Below are 22,656 nucleotides of genomic sequence, written 5' to 3' on the forward strand. Positions count from 1 at the left end.
TCTCCAAACACCAGAAACATTTATTACCATTAAAGAAGCCCACAGCCTACAGGTCCAATGTGCATCATGTGACTACAGTCAGATTATTCAGCCATCCAAATCTGAAAAAAGTAACTGTCGCCAGCAGGCATCACATTTGCAAATTGTGTTCAGGATGATTCGTCAGGACAGGCGTCACATGCAACAATTTGCGCTCAGAATGGTTCCTCAGGGCAGGCGTCACGTGCAACAATTTGCGCTCAGAATGGTTCCACAGGGCAGGCGTCACGTGCAACAATTTGCGCTCAGAATGGTTCCTCAGGGCAGGCGTCACGTGCAACAATTTGCGCTCAGAATGGTTCCTCAGGGCAGGCGTCACCTGCAACAATTTGCGCTCAGAATGGTTCCTCAGGGCAGGCGTCACGTGCAACAATTTGCGCTCAGAATGGTTCCTCAGGGCAGGCGTCACGTGCAACAATTTGCGCTCAGAATGGTTCCTCAGGGCAGGCGTCACGTGCAACAATTTGCGCTCAGAATGGTTCCTCAGGGCAGGCGTCACGTGCAACAATTTGCGCTCAGAATGGTTCCACAGGGCAGGCGTCACGTGCAACAATTTGCGCTCAGAATGGTTCCTCAGGGCAGGCGTCACCTGCAACAATTTGCGCTCAGAATGGTTCCTCAGGGCAGGCGTCACCTGCAACAATTTGCGCTCAGAATGGTTCCTCAGGGCAGGCGTCACGTGCAACAATTTGCGCTCAGAATGGTTCCTCAGGGCAGGCGTCACGTGCAACAATTTGCGCTCAGAATGGTTCCTCAGGGCAGGCGTCACCTGCAACAATTTGCGCTCAGAATGGTTCCTCAGGGCAGGCGTCACGTGCAACAATTTGCGCTCAGAATGGTTCCTCAGGGCAGGCGTCACCTGCAACAATTTGCGCTCAGAATGGTTCCACAGGGCAGGCGTCACGTGCAACAATTTGCGCTCAGAATGGTTCCTCAGGGCAGGCGTCACGTGCAACAATTTGCGCTCAGAATGGTTCCTCAGGGCAGGCGTCACCTGCAACAATTTGCGCTCAGAATGTTTCCTCAGGGCAGGAGTCACCTGCAACAATTTGCGCTCAGAATGGTTCCTCAGGGCAGGCGTCACGTGCAACAATTTGCGCTCAGAATGGTTCCTCAGGGCAGGCGTCACGTGCAACAATTTGCGCTCAGAATGGTTCCTCAGGGCAGGCGTCACCTGCAACAATTTGCGCTCAGAATGGTTCCTCAGGGCAGGCGTCACCTGCAACAATTTGCGCTCAGAATGGTTCCTCAGGGCAGGCGTCACGTGCAACAATTTGCGCTCAGAATGGTTCCTCAGGGCAGGCGTCACCTGCAACAATTTGCGCTCAGAATGGTTCCTCAGGGCAGGCGTCACGTGCAACAATTTGCGCTCAGAATGGTTCCTCAGGGCAGGCGTCACCTGCAACAATTTGCGCTCAGAATGGTTCCACAGGGCAGGCGTCACGTGCAACAATTTGCGCTCAGAATGGTTCCTCAGGGCAGGCGTCACGTGCAACAATTTGCGCTCAGAATGGTTCCTCAGGGCAGGCGTCACCTGCAACAATTTGCGCTCAGAATGGTTCCTCAGGGCAGGCGTCACCTGCAACAATTTGCGCTCAGAATGGTTCCTCAGGGCAGGCGTCACGTGCAACAATTTGCGCTCAGAATGGTTCCTCAGGGCAGGCGTCACGTGCAACAATTTGCGCTCAGAATGGTTCCTCAGGGCAGGCGTCACCTGCAACAATTTGCGCTCAGAATGGTTCCTCAGGGCAGGCGTCACCTGCAACAATTTGCGCTCAGAATGGTTCCTCAGGGCAGGCGTCACGTGCAACAATTTGCGCTCAGAATGGTTCCTCAGGGCAGGCGTCACGTGCAACAATTTGCGCTCAGAATGGTTCCTCAGGGCAGGCGTCACGTGCAACAATTTGCGCTCAGAATGGTTCCTCAGGGCAGGCGTCACGTGCAACAATTTGCGCTCAGAATGGTTCCTCAGGGCAGGCGTCACGTGCAACAATTTGCGCTCAGAATGGTTCCTCAGGGCAGGCGTCACGTGCAACAATTTGCGCTCAGAATGGTTCCTCAGGGCAGGCGTCACGTGCAACAATTTGCGCTCAGAATGGTTCCTCAGGGCAGGCGTCACGTGCAACAATTTGCGCTCAGAATGGTTCCTCAGGGCAGGCGTCACGTGCAACAATTTGCGCTCAGAATGGTTCCTCAGGGCAGGCGTCACGTGCAACAATTTGCGCTCAGAATGGTTCCTCAGGGCAGGCGTCACCTGCAACAATTTGCGCTCAGAATGGTTCCTCAGGGCAGGCGTCACCTGCAACAATTTGCGCTCAGAATGGTTCCTCAGGGCAGGCGTCACGTGCAACAATTTGCGCTCAGAATGGTTCCTCAGGGCAGGCGTCACGTGCAACAATTTGCGCTCAGAATGGTTCCTCAGGGCAGGCGTCACGTGCAACAATTTGCGCTCAGAATGGTTCCTCAGGGCAGGCGTCACCTGCAACAATTTGCGCTCAGAATGGTTCCTCAGGGCAGGCGTCATGTGCAACAATTTGCGCTCAGAATGGTTCCTCAGGGCAGGCGTCACGTGCAACAATTTGCGCTCAGAATGGTTCCTCAGGGCAGGCGTCACGTGCAACAATTTGCGCTCAGAATGGTTCCTCAGGGCAGGCGTCACCTGCAACAATTTGCGCTCAGAATGGTTCCTCAGGGCAGGCGTCACGTGCAACAATTTGCGCTCAGAATGGTTCCTCAGGGCAGGCGTCACCTGCAACAATTTGCGCTCAGAATGGTTCCTCAGGGCAGGCGTCACGTGCAACAATTTGCGCTCAGAATGGTTCCTCAGGGCAGGCGTCACGTGCAACAATTTGCGCTCAGAATGGTTCCTCAGGGCAGGTGTCACGTGCAACAATTTGCGCTCAGAATGGTTCCTCAGGGCAGGCGTCACGTGCTCAAGTTGCGCTCAGAATGGTTCCTCAGGGCAGGCGTCACGTGCAACAATTTGCGCTCAGAATGGTTCCTCAGGTCAGGCGTCACGTGCAACAATTTGCGCTCAGAATGGTTCCTCAGGGCAGGCATCACGTGCGACAATTTGCGCTCAGAATGGTTCCACAGGGCAGGCGTCACGTGCAACAATTTGCGCTCAGAATGGTTCCTCAGGGCAGGCGTCACGTGCAACAATTTGCGCTCAGAATGGTTCCTCAGGGCAGGCGTCACCTGCAACAATTTGCGCTCAGAATGGTTCCTCAGGGCAGGCGTCACCTGCAACAATTTGCGCTCAGAATGGTTCCTCAGGGCAGGCGTCACGTGCAACAATTTGCGCTCAGAATGGTTCCTCAGGGCAGGCGTCACGTGCAACAATTTGCGCTCAGAATGGTTCCTCAGGGCAGGCGTCACGTGCAACAATTTGCGCTCAGAATGGTTCCTCAGGGCAGGCGTCACGTGCAACAATTTGCGCTCAGAATGGTTCCTCAGGGCAGGCGTCACGTGCAACAATTTGCGCTCAGAATGGTTCCTCAGGGCAGGCGTCACGTGCAACAATTTGCGCTCAGAATGGTTCCTCAGGGCAGGCGTCACGTGCAACAATTTGCGCTCAGAATGGTTCCTCAGGGCAGGCGTCACGTGCAACAATTTGCGCTCAGAATGGTTCCTCAGGGCAGGCGTCACGTGCAACAATTTGCGCTCAGAATGGTTCCTCAGGGCAGGCGTCACGTGCAACAATTTGCGCTCAGAATGGTTCCTCAGGGCAGGCGTCACATGCAACAATTTGCGCTCAGAATGGTTCCTCAGGGCAGGCGTCACGTGCAACAATTTGCGCTCAGAATGGTTCCTCAGGGCAGGCGTCACCTGCAACAATTTGCGCTCAGAATGGTTCCTCAGGGCAAGCGTCACGTGCAACAATTTGCGCTCAGAATGGTTCCTCAGGGCAGGCGTCACGTGCAACAATTTGCGCTCAGAATGGTTCCTCAGGGCAGGCGTCACCTGCAACAATTTGCGCTCAGAATGGTTCCTCAGGGCAGGCGTCACGTGCAACAATTTGCGCTCAGAATGGTTGCTCAGGGCAGGCGTCACCTGCAACAATTTGCGCTCAGAATGGTTCCTCAGGGCAGGCGTCACGTGCAACAATTTGCGCTCAGAATGGTTCCTCAGGGCAGGCGTCACGTGCAACAATTTGCGCTCAGAATGGTTCCTCAGGGCAGGCGTCACGTGCAACAATTTGCGCTCAGTATGGTTCCTCAGGGCAGGCGTAACGTGCAACAATTTGCGCTCAGAATGGTTCCTCTGGGCAGGCGTCACGTGCAACAATTTGCGCTCAGAATGGTTCCTCAGGGCAGGCGTCACGTGCAACAATTTGCGCTCAGAATGGTTCCTCAGGGCAGGCGTCACGTGCAACAATTTGCGCTCAGAATGGTTCCTCAGGGCAGGCGTCACGTGCAACAATTTGCGCTCAGAATGGTTCCTCAGGGCAGGCGTCACCTGCAACAATTTGCGCTCAGAATGGTTCCTCAGGGCAGGCGTCACGTGCAACAATTTGCGCTCAGAATGGTTCCTCAGGGCAGGCGTCACGTGCAACAATTTGCGCTCAGAATGGTTCCTCAGGGCAGGCGTCACGTGCAACAATTTGCGCTCAGAATGGTTCCTCAGGGCAGGCGTCACGTGCAACAATTTGCGCTCAGAATGGTTCCACAGGGCAGGCGTCACGTGCAACAATTTGCGCTCAGAATGGTTCCTCAGGGCAGGCGTCACCTGCAACAATTTGCGCTCAGAATGGTTCCTCAGGGCAGGCGTCACCTGCAACAATTTGCGCTCAGAATGGTTCCTCAGGGCAGGCGTCACGTGCAACAATTTGCGCTCAGAATGGTTCCTCAGGGCAGGCGTCACGTGCAACAATTTGCGCTCAGAATGGTTCCTCAGGGCAGGCGTCACCTGCAACAATTTGCGCTCAGAATGGTTCCTCAGGGCAGGCGTCACGTGCAACAATTTGCGCTCAGAATGGTTCCTCAGGGCAGGCGTCACCTGCAACAATTTGCGCTCAGAATGGTTCCACAGGGCAGGCGTCACGTGCAACAATTTGCGCTCAGAATGGTTCCTCAGGGCAGGCGTCACGTGCAACAATTTGCGCTCAGAATGGTTCCTCAGGGCAGGCGTCACCTGCAACAATTTGCGCTCAGAATGTTTCCTCAGGGCAGGAGTCACCTGCAACAATTTGCGCTCAGAATGGTTCCTCAGGGCAGGCGTCAAGTGCAACAATTTGCGCTCAGAATGGTTCCTCAGGGCAGGCGTCACGTGCAACAATTTGCGCTCAGAATGGTTCCTCAGGGCAGGCGTCACCTGCAACAATTTGCGCTCAGAATGGTTCCTCAGGGCAGGCGTCACCTGCAACAATTTGCGCTCAGAATGGTTCCTCAGGGCAGGCGTCACGTGCAACAATTTGCGCTCAGAATGGTTCCTCAGGGCAGGCGTCACCTGCAACAATTTGCGCTCAGAATGGTTCCTCAGGGCAGGCGTCACGTGCAACAATTTGCGCTCAGAATGGTTCCTCAGGGCAGGCGTCACCTGCAACAATTTGCGCTCAGAATGGTTCCACAGGGCAGGCGTCACGTGCAACAATTTGCGCTCAGAATGGTTCCTCAGGGCAGGCGTCACGTGCAACAATTTGCGCTCAGAATGGTTCCTCAGGGCAGGCGTCACCTGCAACAATTTGCGCTCAGAATGGTTCCTCAGGGCAGGCGTCACCTGCAACAATTTGCGCTCAGAATGGTTCCTCAGGGCAGGCGTCACGTGCAACAATTTGCGCTCAGAATGGTTCCTCAGGGCAGGCGTCACGTGCAACAATTTGCGCTCAGAATGGTTCCTCAGGGCAGGCGTCACCTGCAACAATTTGCGCTCAGAATGGTTCCTCAGGGCAGGCGTCACGTGCAACAATTTGCGCTCAGAATGGTTCCTCAGGGCAGGCGTCACGTGCAACAATTTGCGCTCAGAATGGTTCCTCAGGGCAGGCGTCACGTGCAACAATTTGCGCTCAGAATGGTTCCTCAGGGCAGGCGTCACGTGCTCAAGTTGCGCTCAGAATGGTTCCTCAGGGCAGGCGTCACGTGCAACAATTTGCGCTCAGAATGGTTCCTCAGGGCAGGCGTCACGTGCAACAATTTGCGCTCAGAATGGTTCCTCAGGGCAGGCGTCACGTGCAACAATTTGCGCTCAGAATGGTTCCTCAGGGCAGGCGTCACGTGCAACAATTTGCGCTCAGAATGGTTCCTCAGGGCAGGCGTCACGTGCAACAATTTGCGCTCAGAATGGTTCCTCAGGGCAGGCGTCACGTGCAACAATTTGCGCTCAGAATGGTTCCTCAGGGCAGGCGTCACCTGCAACAATTTGCGCTCAGAATGGTTCCTCAGGGCAGGCGTCACGTGCAACAATTTGCGCTCAGAATGGTTCCTCAGGGCAGGCGTCACGTGCAACAATTTGCGCTCAGAATGGTTCCTCAGGGCAGGCGTCACGTGCAACAATTTGCGCTCAGAATGGTTCCTCAGGGCAGGCGTCACCTGCAACAATTTGCGCTCAGAATGGTTCCTCAGGGCAGGCGTCACCTGCAACAATTTGCGCTCAGAATGGTTCCTCAGGGCAGGCGTCACGTGCAACAATTTGCGCTCAGAATGGTTCCTCAGGGCAGGCGTCACGTGCAACAATTTGCGCTCAGAATGGTTCCTCAGGGCAGGCGTCACGTGCAACAATTTGCGCTCAGAATGGTTCCTCAGGGCAGGCGTCACCTGCAACAATTTGCGCTCAGAATGGTTCCTCAGGGCAGGCGTCATGTGCAACAATTTGCGCTCAGAATGGTTCCTCAGGGCAGGCGTCACGTGCAACAATTTGCGCTCAGAATGGTTCCTCAGGGCAGGCGTCACGTGCAACAATTTGCGCTCAGAATGGTTCCTCAGGGCAGGCGTCACCTGCAACAATTTGCGCTCAGAATGGTTCCTCAGGGCAGGCGTCACGTGCAACAATTTGCGCTCAGAATGGTTCCTCAGGGCAGGCGTCACCTGCAACAATTTGCGCTCAGAATGGTTCCTCAGGGCAGGCGTCACGTGCAACAATTTGCGCTCAGAATGGTTCCTCAGGGCAGGCGTCACGTGCAACAATTTGCGCTCAGAATGGTTCCTCAGGGCAGGTGTCACGTGCAACAATTTGCGCTCAGAATGGTTCCTCAGGGCAGGCGTCACGTGCTCAAGTTGCGCTCAGAATGGTTCCTCAGGGCAGGCGTCACGTGCAACAATTTGCGCTCAGAATGGTTCCTCAGGTCAGGCGTCACGTGCAACAATTTGCGCTCAGAATGGTTCCTCAGGGCAGGCATCACGTGCGACAATTTGCGCTCAGAATGGTTCCACAGGGCAGGCGTCACGTGCAACAATTTGCGCTCAGAATGGTTCCTCAGGGCAGGCGTCACGTGCAACAATTTGCGCTCAGAATGGTTCCTCAGGGCAGGCGTCACCTGCAACAATTTGCGCTCAGAATGGTTCCTCAGGGCAGGCGTCACCTGCAACAATTTGCGCTCAGAATGGTTCCTCAGGGCAGGCGTCACGTGCAACAATTTGCGCTCAGAATGGTTCCTCAGGGCAGGCGTCACGTGCAACAATTTGCGCTCAGAATGGTTCCTCAGGGCAGGCGTCACGTGCAACAATTTGCGCTCAGAATGGTTCCTCAGGGCTGGCGTCACGTGCAACAATTTGCGCTCAGAATGGTTCCTCAGGGCAGGCGTCACGTGCAACAATTTGCGCTCAGAATGGTTCCTCAGGGCAGGCGTCACGTGCAACAATTTGCGCTCAGAATGGTTCCTCAGGGCAGGCGTCACGTGCAACAATTTGCGCTCAGAATGGTTCCTCAGGGCAGGCGTCACGTGCAACAATTTGCGCTCAGAATGGTTCCTCAGGGCAGGCGTCACGTGCAACAATTTGCGCTCAGAATGGTTCCTCAGGGCAGGCGTCACGTGCAACAATTTGCGCTCAGAATGGTTCCTCAGGGCAGGCGTCACATGCAACAATTTGCGCTCAGAATGGTTCCTCAGGGCAGGCGTCACGTGCAACAATTTGCGCTCAGAATGGTTCCTCAGGGCAGGCGTCACCTGCAACAATTTGCGCTCAGAATGGTTCCTCAGGGCAAGCGTCACGTGCAACAATTTGCGCTCAGAATGGTTCCTCAGGGCAGGCGTCACGTGCAACAATTTGCGCTCAGAATGGTTCCTCAGGGCAGGCGTCACCTGCAACAATTTGCGCTCAGAATGGTTCCTCAGGGCAGGCGTCACGTGCAACAATTTGCGCTCAGAATGGTTGCTCAGGGCAGGCGTCACCTGCAACAATTTGCGCTCAGAATGGTTCCTCAGGGCAGGCGTCACGTGCAACAATTTGCGCTCAGAATGGTTCCTCAGGGCAGGCGTCACGTGCAACAATTTGCGCTCAGAATGGTTCCTCAGGGCAGGCGTCACGTGCAACAATTTGCGCTCAGTATGGTTCCTCAGGGCAGGCGTAACGTGCAACAATTTGCGCTCAGAATGGTTCCTCTGGGCAGGCGTCACGTGCAACAATTTGCGCTCAGAATGGTTCCTCAGGGCAGGCGTCACGTGCAACAATTTGCGCTCAGAATGGTTCCTCAGGGCAGGCGTCACGTGCAACAATTTGCGCTCAGAATGGTTCCTCAGGGCAGGCGTCACGTGCAACAATTTGCGCTCAGAATGGTTCCTCAGGGCAGGCGTCACGTGCAACAATTTGCGCTCAGAATGGTTCCTCAGGGCAGGCGTCACGTGCAACAATTTGCGCTCAGAATGGTTCCTCAGGGCAGGCGTCACGTGCAACAATTTGCGCTCAGAATGGTTCCTCAGGGCAGGCGTCACCTGCAACAATTTGCGCTCAGAATGGTTCCTCAGGGCAGGCGTCACGTGCAACAATTTGCGCTCAGAATGGTTCCTCAGAGCAGGCGTCACGTGAACAATTTGCGCGCAGAATGGTTCCTCAGGGCAGGCGTCACGTGCAACAATTTGCGCTCAGAATGGTTCCTCAGGGCAGGCGTCACGTGCAACAATTTGCGCTCAGAATGGTTCCTCAGGGCAGGCGTCACGTGCAACAATTTGCGCTCAGAATGGTTCCTCAGGGCAGGCGTCACGTGCAACAATTTGCGCTCAGAATGGTTCCTCAGGGCAGGCGTCAACTGCAACAATTTGCGCTCAGAATGGTTCCTCAGGGCAGGCGTCACGTGCAACAATTTGCGCTCAGAATGGTTCCTCAGGGCAGGCGTCACCTGCAACAATTTGCGCTCAGAATGGTTCCTCAGGGCAAGCGTCACGTGCAACAATTTGCGCTCAGAATGGTTCCTCAGGGCAGGCGTCACGTGCAACAATTTGCGCTCAGAATGGTTCCTCAGGGCAGGCGTCACCTGCAACAATTTGCGCTCAGAATGGTTCCTCAGGGCAGGCGTCACGTGCAACAATTTGCGCTCAGAATGGTTCCTCAGGGCAGGCGTCACCTGCAACAATTTGCGCTCAGAATGGTTCCTCAGGGCAGGCGTCACGTGCAACAATTTGCGCTCAGAATGGTTCCTCAGGGCAGGCGTCACGTGCAACAATTTGCGCTCAGAATGGTTCCTCAGGGCAGGCGTCACGTGCAACAATTTGCGCTCAGAATGGTTCCTCAGGGCAGGCGTCACGTGCAACAATTTGCGCTCAGAATGGTTCCTCAGGGCAGGCGTCACGTGCAACAATTTGCGCTCAGAATGGTTCCTCTGGGCAGGCGTCACGTGCAACAATTTGCGCTCAGAATGGTTCCTCAGGGCAGGCGTCATGTGCAACAATTTGCGCTCAGAATGGTTCCTCAGGGCAGGCGTCACCTGCAACAATTTGCGCTCAGAATGGTTCCTCAGGGCAGGCGTCACGTGCAACAATTTGCGCTCAGAATGGTTCCTCAGGGCAGGCGTCACGTGCAACAATTTGCGCTCAGAATGGTTCCTCAGGGCAGGCGTCACCTGCAACAATTTGCGCTCAGAATGGTTCCTCTGGACAGGCGTCACCTGCAACAATTTGCGCTCAGAATGGTTCCTCAGGGCAGGCGTCACCTGCAACAATTTGCGCTCAGAATGGTTCCTTAGGGCAGGCGTCATGTGCAACAATTTGCGCTCAGAATGGTTCCTCAGGGCAGGCGTCACGTGCAACAATTTGCGCTCAGAATGGTTCCTCAGGGCAGGCGTCACCTGCAACAATTTGCGCTCAGAATGGTTCCTCAGGGCAGGCGTCACCTGCAACAATTTGCGCTCAGAATGGTTCCTCAGGGCAGGCGTCACGTGCAACAATTTGCGCTCAGAATGGTTCCTCAGGGCAGGCGTCACGTGCAACAATTTGCGCTCAGAATGGTTCCTCAGGGCAGGCGTCACCTGCAACAATTTGCGCTCAGAATGGTTCCTCAGGGCAGGCGTCACGTGCAACAATTTGCGCTCAGAATGGTTCCTCAGGGCAGGCGTCACCTGCAACAATTTGCGCTCAGAATGGTTCCACAGGGCAGGCGTCACGTGCAACAATTTGCGCTCAGAATGGTTCCTCAGGGCAGGCGTCACGTGCAACAATTTGCGCTCAGAATGGTTCCTCAGGGCAGGCGTCACCTGCAACAATTTGCGCTCAGAATGTTTCCTCAGGGCAGGAGTCACCTGCAACAATTTGCGCTCAGAATGGTTCCTCAGGGCAGGCGTCACGTGCAACAATTTGCGCTCAGAATGGTTCCTCAGGGCAGGCGTCACGTGCAACAATTTGCGCTCAGAATGGTTCCTCAGGGCAGGCGTCACCTGCAACAATTTGCGCTCAGAATGGTTCCTCAGGGCAGGCGTCACCTGCAACAATTTGCGCTCAGAATGGTTCCTCAGGGCAGGCGTCACCTGCAACAATTTGCGCTCAGAATGGTTCCTCAGGGCAGGCGTCACCTGCAACAATTTGCGCTCAGAATGGTTCCTCAGGGCAGGCGTCACGTGCAACAATTTGCGCTCAGAATGGTTCCTCAGGGCAGGCGTCACCTGCAACAATTTGCGCTCAGAATGGTTCCACAGGGCAGGCGTCACGTGCAACAATTTGCGCTCAGAATGGTTCCTCAGGGCAGGCGTCACGTGCAACAATTTGCGCTCAGAATGGTTCCTCAGGGCAGGCGTCACCTGCAACAATTTGCGCTCAGAATGGTTCCTCAGGGCAGGCGTCACCTGCAACAATTTGCGCTCAGAATGGTTCCTCAGGGCAGGCGTCACGTGCAACAATTTGCGCTCAGAATGGTTCCTCAGGGCAGGCGTCACCTGCAACAATTTGCGCTCAGAATGGTTCCTCAGGGCAGGCGTCACGTGCAACAATTTGCGCTCAGAATGGTTCCTCAGGGCAGGCGTCACGTGCAACAATTTGCGCTCAGAATGGTTCCTCAGGGCAGGCGTCACGTGCAACAATTTGCGCTCAGAATGGTTCCTCAGGGCAGGCGTCACGTGCAACAATTTGCGCTCAGAATGGTTCCTCAGGGCAGGCGTCACGTGCAACAATTTGCGCTCAGAATGGTTCCTCTGGGCAGGCGTCACGTGCAACAATTTGCGCTCAGAATGGTTCCTCAGGGCAGGCGTCATGTGCAACAATTTGCGCTCAGAATGGTTCCTCAGGGCAGGCGTCACCTGCAACAATTTGCGCTCAGAATGGTTCCTCAGGGCAGGCGTCACGTGCAACAATTTGCGCTCAGAATGGTTCCTCAGGGCAGGCGTCACGTGCAACAATTTGCGCTCAGAATGGTTCCTCAGGGCAGGCGTCACCTGCAACAATTTGCGCTCAGAATGGTTCCTCTGGACAGGCGTCACCTGCAACAATTTGCGCTCAGAATGGTTCCTCAGGGCAGGCGTCACCTGCAACAATTTGCGCTCAGAATGGTTCCTTAGGGCAGGCGTCATGTGCAACAATTTGCGCTCAGAATGGTTCCTCAGGGCAGGCGTCACGTGCAACAATTTGCGCTCAGAATGGTTCCTCAGGGCAGGCGTCACCTGCAACAATTTGCGCTCAGAATGGTTCCTCAGGGCAGGCGTCACCTGCAACAATTTGCGCTCAGAATGGTTCCTCAGGGCAGGCGTCACGTGCAACAATTTGCGCTCAGAATGGTTCCTCAGGGCAGGCGTCACGTGCAACAATTTGCGCTCAGAATGGTTCCTCAGGGCAGGCGTCACCTGCAACAATTTGCGCTCAGAATGGTTCCTCAGGGCAGGCGTCACGTGCAACAATTTGCGCTCAGAATGGTTCCTCAGGGCAGGCGTCACCTGCAACAATTTGCGCTCAGAATGGTTCCACAGGGCAGGCGTCACGTGCAACAATTTGCGCTCAGAATGGTTCCTCAGGGCAGGCGTCACGTGCAACAATTTGCGCTCAGAATGGTTCCTCAGGGCAGGCGTCACCTGCAACAATTTGCGCTCAGAATGTTTCCTCAGGGCAGGAGTCACCTGCAACAATTTGCGCTCAGAATGGTTCCTCAGGGCAGGCGTCACGTGCAACAATTTGCGCTCAGAATGGTTCCTCAGGGCAGGCGTCACGTGCAACAATTTGCGCTCAGAATGGTTCCTCAGGGCAGGCGTCACCTGCAACAATTTGCGCTCAGAATGGTTCCTCAGGGCAGGCGTCACCTGCAACAATTTGCGCTCAGAATGGTTCCTCAGGGCAGGCGTCACCTGCAACAATTTGCGCTCAGAATGGTTCCTCAGGGCAGGCGTCACCTGCAACAATTTGCGCTCAGAATGGTTCCTCAGGGCAGGCGTCACGTGCAACAATTTGCGCTCAGAATGGTTCCTCAGGGCAGGCGTCACCTGCAACAATTTGCGCTCAGAATGGTTCCACAGGGCAGGCGTCACGTGCAACAATTTGCGCTCAGAATGGTTCCTCAGGGCAGGCGTCACGTGCAACAATTTGCGCTCAGAATGGTTCCTCAGGGCAGGCGTCACCTGCAACAATTTGCGCTCAGAATGGTTCCTCAGGGCAGGCGTCACCTGCAACAATTTGCGCTCAGAATGGTTCCTCAGGGCAGGCGTCACGTGCAACAATTTGCGCTCAGAATGGTTCCTCAGGGCAGGCGTCACGTGCAACAATTTGCGCTCAGAATGGTTCCTCAGGGCAGGCGTCACCTGCAACAATTTGCGCTCAGAATGGTTCCTCAGGGCAGGCGTCACGTGCAACAATTTGCGCTCAGAATGGTTCCTCAGGGCAGGCGTCACGTGCAACAATTTGCGCTCAGAATGGTTCCTCAGGGCAGGCGTCACGTGCAACAATTTGCGCTCAGAATGGTTCCTCAGGGCAGGCGTCACGTGCTCAAGTTGCGCTCAGAATGGTTCCTCAGGGCAGGCGTCACGTGCAACAATTTGCGCTCAGAATGGTTCCTCAGGGCAGGCGTCACGTGCAACAATTTGCGCTCAGAATGGTTCCTCAGGGCAGGCGTCACGTGCAACAATTTGCGCTCAGAATGGTTCCTCAGGGCAGGCGTCACGTGCAACAATTTGCGCTCAGAATGGTTCCTCAGGGCAGGCGTCACGTGCAACAATTTGCGCTCAGAATGGTTCCTCAGGGCAGGCGTCACGTGCAACAATTTGCGCTCAGAATGGTTCCTCAGGGCAGGCGTCACCTGCAACAATTTGCGCTCAGAATGGTTCCTCAGGGCAGGCGTCACCTGCAACAATTTGCGCTCAGAATGGTTCCTCAGGGCAGGCGTCACGTGCAACAATTTGCGCTCAGAATGGTTCCTCAGGGCAGGCGTCACGTGCAACAATTTGCGCTCAGAATGGTTCCTCAGGGCAGGCGTCACGTGCAACAATTTGCGCTCAGAATGGTTCCTCAGGGCAGGCGTCACCTGCAACAATTTGCGCTCAGAATGGTTCCTCAGGGCAGGCGTCATGTGCAACAATTTGCGCTCAGAATGGTTCCTCAGGGCAGGCGTCACGTGCAACAATTTGCGCTCAGAATGGTTCCTCAGGGCAGGCGTCACGTGCAACAATTTGCGCTCAGAATGGTTCCTCAGGGCAGGCGTCACCTGCAACAATTTGCGCTCAGAATGGTTCCTCAGGGCAGGCGTCACGTGCAACAATTTGCGCTCAGAATGGTTCCTCAGGGCAGGCGTCACCTGCAACAATTTGCGCTCAGAATGGTTCCTCAGGGCAGGCGTCACGTGCAACAATTTGCGCTCAGAATGGTTCCTCAGGGCAGGCGTCACGTGCAACAATTTGCGCTCAGAATGGTTCCTCAGGGCAGGTGTCACGTTCAACAATTTGCGCTCAGAATGGTTCCTCAGGGCAGGCGTCACGTGCTCAAGTTGCGCTCAGAATGGTTCCTCAGGGCAGGCGTCACGTGCAACAATTTGCGCTCAGAATGGTTCCTCAGGTCAGGCGTCACGTGCAACAATTTGCGCTCAGAATGGTTCCTCAGGGCAGGCATCACGTGCGACAATTTGCGCTCAGAATGGTTCCACAGGGCAGGCGTCACGTGCAACAATTTGCGCTCAGAATGGTTCCTCAGGGCAGGCGTCACGTGCAACAATTTGCGCTCAGAATGGTTCCTCAGGGCAGGCGTCACCTGCAACAATTTGCGCTCAGAATGGTTCCTCAGGGCAGGCGTCACCTGCAACAATTTGCGCTCAGAATGGTTCCTCAGGGCAGGCGTCACGTGCAACAATTTGCGCTCAGAATGGTTCCTCAGGGCAGGCGTCACGTGCAACAATTTGCGCTCAGAATGGTTCCTCAGGGCAGGCGTCACGTGCAACAATTTGCGCTCAGAATGGTTCCTCAGGGCAGGCGTCACGTGCAACAATTTGCGCTCAGAATGGTTCCTCAGGGCAGGCGTCACGTGCAACAATTTGCGCTCAGAATGGTTCCTCAGGGCAGGCGTCACGTGCAACAATTTGCGCTCAGAATGGTTCCTCAGGGCAGGCGTCACGTGCAACAATTTGCGCTCAGAATGGTTCCTCAGGGCAGGCGTCACGTGCAACAATTTGCGCTCAGAATGGTTCCTCAGGGCAGGCGTCACGTGCAACAATTTGCGCTCAGAATGGTTCCTCAGGGCAGGCGTCACGTGCAACAATTTGCGCTCAGAATGGTTCCTCAGGGCAGGCGTCACATGCAACAATTTGCGCTCAGAATGGTTCCTCAGGGCAGGCGTCACGTGCAACAATTTGCGCTCAGAATGGTTCCTCAGGGCAGGCGTCACCTGCAACAATTTGCGCTCAGAATGGTTCCTCAGGGCAAGCGTCACGTGCAACAATTTGCGCTCAGAATGGTTCCTCAGGGCAGGCGTCACGTGCAACAATTTGCGCTCAGAATGGTTCCTCAGGGCAGGCGTCACCTGCAACAATTTGCGCTCAGAATGGTTCCTCAGGGCAGGCGTCACGTGCAACAATTTGCGCTCAGAATGGTTGCTCAGGGCAGGCGTCACCTGCAACAATTTGCGCTCAGAATGGTTCCTCAGGGCAGGCGTCACGTGCAACAATTTGCGCTCAGAATGGTTCCTCAGGGCAGGCGTCACGTGCAACAATTTGCGCTCAGAATGGTTCCTCAGGGCAGGCGTCACGTGCAACAATTTGCGCTCAGTATGGTTCCTCAGGGCAGGCGTAACGTGCAACAATTTGCGCTCAGAATGGTTCCTCAGGGCAGGCGTCACGTGCAACAATTTGCGCTCAGAATGGTTCCTCAGGGCAGGCGTCACGTGCAACAATTTGCGCTCAGAATGGTTCCTCAGGGCAGGCGTCACGTGCAACAATTTGCGCTCAGAATGGTTCCTCAGGGCAGGCGTCACCTGCAACAATTTGCGCTCAGAATGGTTCCTCAGGGCAGGCGTCACCTGCAACAATTTGCGCTCAGAATGGTTCCTCAGGGCAGGCGTCACGTGCAACAATTTGCGCTCAGAATGGTTCCTCAGGGCAGGCGTCACGTGCAACAATTTGCGCTCAGAATGGTTCCTCAGGGCAGGCGTCACGTGCAACAATTTGCGCTCAGAATGGTTCCTCAGGGCAGGCGTCACCTGCAACAATTTGCGCTCAGAATGGTTCCTCAGGGCAGGCGTCATGTGCAACAATTTGCGCTCAGAATGGTTCCTCAGGGCAGGCGTCACGTGCAACAATTTGCGCTCAGAATGGTTCCTCAGGGCAGGCGTCACGTGCAACAATTTGCGCTCAGAATGGTTCCTCAGGGCAGGCGTCACCTGCAACAATTTGCGCTCAGAATGGTTCCTCAGGGCAGGCGTCACCTGCAACAATTTGCGCTCAGAATGGTTCCTCAGGGCAGGCGTCACCTGCAACAATTTGCGCTCAGAATGGTTCCTCAGGGCAGGCGTCACGTGCAACAATTTGCGCTCAGAATGGTTCCTCAGGGCAGGCGTCACGTGCAACAATTTGCGCTCAGAATGGTTCCTCAGGGCAGGTGTCACGTGCAACAATTTGCGCTCAGAATGGTTCCTCAGGGCAGGCGTCACGTGCTCAAGTTGCGCTCAGAATGGTTCCTCAGGGCAGGCGTCACGTGCAACAATTTGCGCTCAGAATGGTTCCTCAGGTCAGGCGTCACGTGCAACAATTTGCGCTCAGAATGGTTCCTCAGGGCAGGCATCACGTGCGACAATTTGCGCTCAGAATGGTTCCACAGGGCAGGCGTCACGTGCAACAATTTGCGCTCAGAATGGTTCCTCAGGGCAGGCGTCACGTGCAACAATTTGCGCTCAGAATGGTTCCTCAGGGCAGGCGTCACCTGCAACAATTTGCGCTCAGAATGGTTCCTCAGGGCAGGCGTCACCTGCAACAATTTGCGCTCAGAATGGTTCCTCAGGGCAGGCGTCACGTGCAACAATTTGCGCTCAGAATGGTTCCTCAGGGCAGGCGTCACGTGCAACAATTTGCGCTCAGAATGGTTCCTCAGGGCAGGCGTCACGTGCAACAATTTGCGCTCAGAATGGTTCCTCAGGGCTGGCGTCACGTGCAACAATTTGCGCTCAGAATGGTTCCTCAGGGCAGGCGTCACGTGCAACAATTTGCGCTCAGAATGGTTCCTCAGGGCAGGCGTCACGTGCAACAATTTGCGCTCAGAATGGTTCCTCAGGGCAGGCGTCACGTGCAACAATTTGCGCTCAGAATGGTTCCTCAGGGCAGGCGTCACGTGCAACAATTTGCGCTCAGAATGGTTCCTCAGGGCAGGCGTCACGTGCAACAATTTGCGCTCAGAATGGTTCCTCAGGGCAGGCGTCACGTGCAACAATTTGCGCTCAGAATGGTTCCTCAGGGCAGGCGTCACATGCAACAATTTGCGCTCAGAATGGTTCCTCAGGGCAGGCGTCACGTGCAACAATTTGCGCTCAGAATGGTTCCTCAGGGCAGGCGTCACCTGCAACAATTTGCGCTCAGAATGGTTCCTCAGGGCAAGCGTCACGTGCAACAATTTGCGCTCAGAATGGTTCCTCAGGGCAGGCGTCACGTGCAACAATTTGCGCTCAGAATGGTTCCTCAGGGCAGGCGTCACCTGCAACAATTTGCGCTCAGAATGGTTCCTCAGGGCAGGCGTCACGTGCAACAATTTGCGCTCAGAATGGTTGCTCAGGGCAGGCGTCACCTGCAACAATTTGCGCTCAGAATGGTTCCTCAGGGCAGGCGTCACGTGCAACAATTTGCGCTCAGAATGGTTCCTCAGGGCAGGCGTCACGTGCAACAATTTGCGCTCAGAATGGTTCCTCAGGGCAGGCGTCACGTGCAACAATTTGCGCTCAGTATGGTTCCTCAGGGCAGGCGTAACGTGCAACAATTTGCGCTCAGAATGGTTCCTCTGGGCAGGCGTCACGTGCAACAATTTGCGCTCAGAATGGTTCCTCAGGGCAGGCGTCACGTGCAACAATTTGCGCTCAGAATGGTTCCTCAGGGCAGGCGTCACGTGCAACAATTTGCGCTCAGAATGGTTCCTCAGGGCAGGCGTCACGTGCAACAATTTGCGCTCAGAATGGTTCCTCAGGGCAGGCGTCACGTGCAACAATTTGCGCTCAGAATGGTTCCTCAGGGCAGGCGTCACGTGCAACAATTTGCGCTCAGAATGGTTCCTCAGGGCAGGCGTCACGTGCAACAATTTGCGCTCAGAATGGTTCCTCAGGGCAGGCGTCACCTGCAACAATTTGCGCTCAGAATGGTTCCTCAGGGCAGGCGTCACGTGCAACAATTTGCGCTCAGAATGGTTCCTCAGAGCAGGCGTCACGTGAACAATTTGCGCGCAGAATGGTTCCTCAGGGCAGGCGTCACGTGCAACAATTTGCGCTCAGAATGGTTCCTCAGGGCAGGCGTCACGTGCAACAATTTGCGCTCAGAATGGTTCCTCAGGGCAGGCGTCACGTGCAACAATTTGCGCTCAGAATGGTTCCTCAGGGCAGGCGTCACGTGCAACAATTTGCGCTCAGAATGGTTCCTCAGGGCAGGCGTCAACTGCAACAATTTGCGCTCAGAATGGTTCCTCAGGGCAGGCGTCACGTGCAACAATTTGCGCTCAGAATGGTTCCTCAGGGCAGGCGTCACCTGCAACAATTTGCGCTCAGAATGGTTCCTCAGGGCAAGCGTCACGTGCAACAATTTGCGCTCAGAATGGTTCCTCAGGGCAGGCGTCACGTGCAACAATTTGCGCTCAGAATGGTTCCTCAGGGCAGGCGTCACCTGCAACAATTTGCGCTCAGAATGGTTCCTCAGGGCAGGCGTCACGTGCAACAATTTGCGCTCAGAATGGTTCCTCATGGCAGGCGTCACCTGCAACAATTTGCGCTCAGAATGGTTACTCAGGGCAGGCGTCACGTGCAACAATTTGCGCTCAGAATGGTTCCTCAGGGCAGGCGTCACGTGCAACAATTTGCGCTCAGAATGGTTCCTCAGGGCAGGCGTCACGTGCAACAATTTGCGCTCAGAATGGTTCCTCAGGGCAGGCGTCACGTGCAACAATTTGCGCTCAGAATGGTTCCTCAGGGCAGGCGTCACGTGCAACAATTTGCGCTCAGAATGGTTCCTCTGGGCAGGCGTCACGTGCAACAATTTGCGCTCAGAATGGTTCCTCAGGGCAGGCGTCATGTGCAACAATTTGCGCTCAGAATGGTTCCTCAGGGCAGGCGTCACCTGCAACAATTTGCGCTCAGAATGGTTCCTCAGGGCAGGCGTCACGTGCAACAATTTGCGCTCAGAATGGTTCCTCAGGGCAGGCGTCACGTGCAACAATTTGCGCTCAGAATGGTTCCTCAGGGCAGGCGTCACCTGCAACAATTTGCGCTCAGAATGGTTCCTCTGGACAGGCGTCACCTGCAACAATTTGCGCTCAGAATGGTTCCTCAGGGCAGGCGTCACCTGCAACAATTTGCGCTCAGAATGGTTCCTTAGGGCAGGCGTCATGTGCAACAATTTGCGCTCAGAATGGTTCCTCAGGGCAGGCGTCACGTGCAACAATTTGCGCTCAGAATGGTTCCTCAGGGCAGGCGTCACCTGCAACAATTTGCGCTCAGAATGGTTCCTCAGGGCAGGCGTCACCTGCAACAATTTGCGCTCAGAATGGTTCCTCAGGGCAGGCGTCACGTGCAACAATTTGCGCTCAGAATGGTTCCTCAGGGCAGGCGTCACGTGCAACAATTTGCGCTCAGAATGGTTCCTCAGGGCAGGCGTCACCTGCAACAATTTGCGCTCAGAATGGTTCCACAGGGCAGGCGTCACGTGCAACAATTTGCGCTCAGAATGGTTCCTCAGGGCAGGCGTCACGTGCAACAATTTGCGCTCAGAATGGTTCCTCAGGGCAGGCGTCACCTGCAACAATTTGCGCTCAGAATGTTTCCTCAGGGCAGGAGTCACCTGCAACAATTTGCGCTCAGAATGGTTCCTCAGGGCAGGCGTCACGTGCAACAATTTGCGCTCAGAATGGTTCCTCAGGGCAGGCGTCACGTGCAACAATTTGCGCTCAGAATGGTTCCTCAGGGCAGGCGTCACCTGCAACAATTTGCGCTCAGAATGGTTCCTCAGGGCAGGCGTCACCTGCAACAATTTGCGCTCAGAATGGTTCCTCAGGGCAGGCGTCACGTGCAACAATTTGCGCTCAGAATGGTTCCTCAGGGCAGGCGTCACCTGCAACAATTTGCGCTCAGAATGGTTCCTCAGGGCAGGCGTCACCTGCAACAATTTGCGCTCAGAATGGTTCCTCAGGGCAGGCGTCACCTGCAACAATTTGCGCTCAGAATGGTTCCACAGGGCAGGCGTCACGTGCAACAATTTGCGCTCAGAATGGTTCCTCAGGGCAGGCGTCACGTGCAACAATTTGCGCTCAGAATGGTTCCTCAGGGCAGGCGTCACCTGCAACAATTTGCGCTCAGAATGGTTCCTCAGGGCAGGCGTCACCTGCAACAATTTGCGCTCAGAATGGTTCCTCAGGGCAGGCGTCACGTGCAACAATTTGCGCTCAGAATGGTTCCTCAGGGCAGGCGTCACGTGCAACAATTTGCGCTCAGAATGGTTCCTCAGGGCAGGCGTCACCTGCAACAATTTGCGCTCAGAATGGTTCCTCAGGGCAGGCGTCACGTGCAACAATTTGCGCTCAGAATGGTTCCTCAGGGCAGGCGTCACGTGCAACAATTTGCGCTCAGAATGGTTCCTCAGGGCAGGCGTCACGTGCAACAATTTGCGCTCAGAATGGTTCCTCAGGGCAGGCGTCACGTGCTCAAGTTGCGCTCAGAATGGTTCCTCAGGGCAGGCGTCACGTGCAACAATTTGCGCTCAGAATGGTTCCTCAGGGCAGGCGTCACGTGCAACAATTTGCGCTCAGAATGGTTCCTCAGGGCAGGCGTCACGTGCAACAATTTGCGCTCAGAATGGTTCCTCAGGGCAGGCGTCACGTGCAACAATTTGCGCTCAGAATGGTTCCTCAGGGCAGGCGTCACGTGCAACAATTTGCGCTCAGAATGGTTCCTCAGAGCAGGCGTCACGTGCAACAATTTGCGCTCAGAATGGTTCCTCAGGGCAGGCGTCACCTGCAACAATTTGCGCTCAGAATGGTTCCTCAGGGCAGGCGTCACCTGCAACAATTTGCGCTCAGAATGGTTCCTCAGGGCAGGCGTCACGTGCAACAATTTGCGCTCAGAATGGTTCCTCAGGGCAGGCGTCACGTGCAACAATTTGCGCTCAGAATGGTTCCTCAGGGCAGGCGTCACGTGCAACAATTTGCGCTCAGAATGGTTCCTCAGGGCAGGCGTCACCTGCAACAATTTGCGCTCAGAATGGTTCCTCAGGGCAGGCGTCATGTGCAACAATTTGCGCTCAGAATGGTTCCTCAGGGCAGGCGTCACGTGCAACAATTTGCGCTCAGAATGGTTCCTCAGGGCAGGCGTCACGTGCAACAATTTGCGCTCAGAATGGTTCCTCAGGGCAGGCGTCACCTGCAACAATTTGCGCTCAGAATGGTTCCTCAGGGCAGGCGTCACGTGCAACAATTTGCGCTCAGAATGGTTCCTCAGGGCAGGCGTCACCTGCAACAATTTGCGCTCAGAATGGTTCCTCAGGGCAGGCGTCACGTGCAACAATTTGCGCTCAGAATGGTTCCTCAGGGCAGGCGTCACGTGCAACAATTTGCGCTCAGAATGGTTCCTCAGGGCAGGTGTCACGTGCAACAATTTGCGCTCAGAATGGTTCCTCAGGGCAGGCGTCACGTGCTCAAGTTGCGCTCAGAATGGTTCCTCAGGGCAGGCGTCACGTGCAACAATTTGCGCTCAGAATGGTTCCTCAGGTCAGGCGTCACGTGCAACAATTTGCGCTCAGAATGGTTCCTCAGGGCAGGCATCACGTGCGACAATTTGCGCTCAGAATGGTTCCACAGGGCAGGCGTCACGTGCAACAATTTGCGCTCAGAATGGTTCCTCAGGGCAGGCGTCACGTGCAACAATTTGCGCTCAGAATGGTTCCTCAGGGCAGGCGTCACCTGCAACAATTTGCGCTCAGAATGGTTCCTCAGGGCAGGCGTCACCTGCAACAATTTGCGCTCAGAATGGTTCCTCAGGGCAGGCGTCACGTGCAACAATTTGCGCTCAGAATGGTTCCTCAGGGCAGGCGTCACGTGCAACAATTTGCGCTCAGAATGGTTCCTCAGGGCAGGCGTCACGTGCAACAATTTGCGCTCAGAATGGTTCCTCAGGGCAGGCGTCACGTGCAACAATTTGCGCTCAGAATGGTTCCTCATGGCAGGCGTCACGTGCAACAATTTGCGCTCAGAATGGTTCCTCAGGGCAGGCGTCACGTGCAACAATTTGCGCTCAGAATGGTTCCTCAGGGCAGGCGTCACGTGCAACAATTTGCGCTCAGAATGGTTCCTCAGGGCAGGCGTCACGTGCAACAATTTGCGCTCAGAATGGTTCCTCAGGGCAGGCGTCACGTGCAACAATTTGCGCTCAGAATGGTTCCTCAGGGCAGGCGTCACGTGCAACAATTTGCGCTCAGAATGGTTCCTCAGGGCAGGCGTCACATGCAACAATTTGCGCTCAGAATGGTTCCTCAGGGCAGGCGTCACGTGCAACAATTTGCGCTCAGAATGGTTCCTCAGGGCAGGCGTCACCTGCAACAATTTGCGCTCAGAATGGTTCCTCAG

The 22,656-nt window shown here is 55.2% G+C and overlaps 1 protein-coding gene across 10 annotated transcripts in view; it reads left to right on the top strand.

Moving 5' to 3' along the window:
* LOC138742262 (N-acetyl-beta-glucosaminyl-glycoprotein 4-beta-N-acetylgalactosaminyltransferase 1-like) overlaps positions 1–22,656 on the top strand; it is a 710,446-nt gene that overhangs the window by 389,802 nt on the left and 297,988 nt on the right. The gene's annotated exons all lie outside the window — the stretch shown is intronic.

This window comes from Narcine bancroftii, chromosome 1, assembly GCF_036971445.1.
Source record: "Narcine bancroftii isolate sNarBan1 chromosome 1, sNarBan1.hap1, whole genome shotgun sequence".
In the NCBI taxonomy this organism is placed as follows: Eukaryota; Metazoa; Chordata; class Chondrichthyes; order Torpediniformes; family Narcinidae; genus Narcine; species Narcine bancroftii.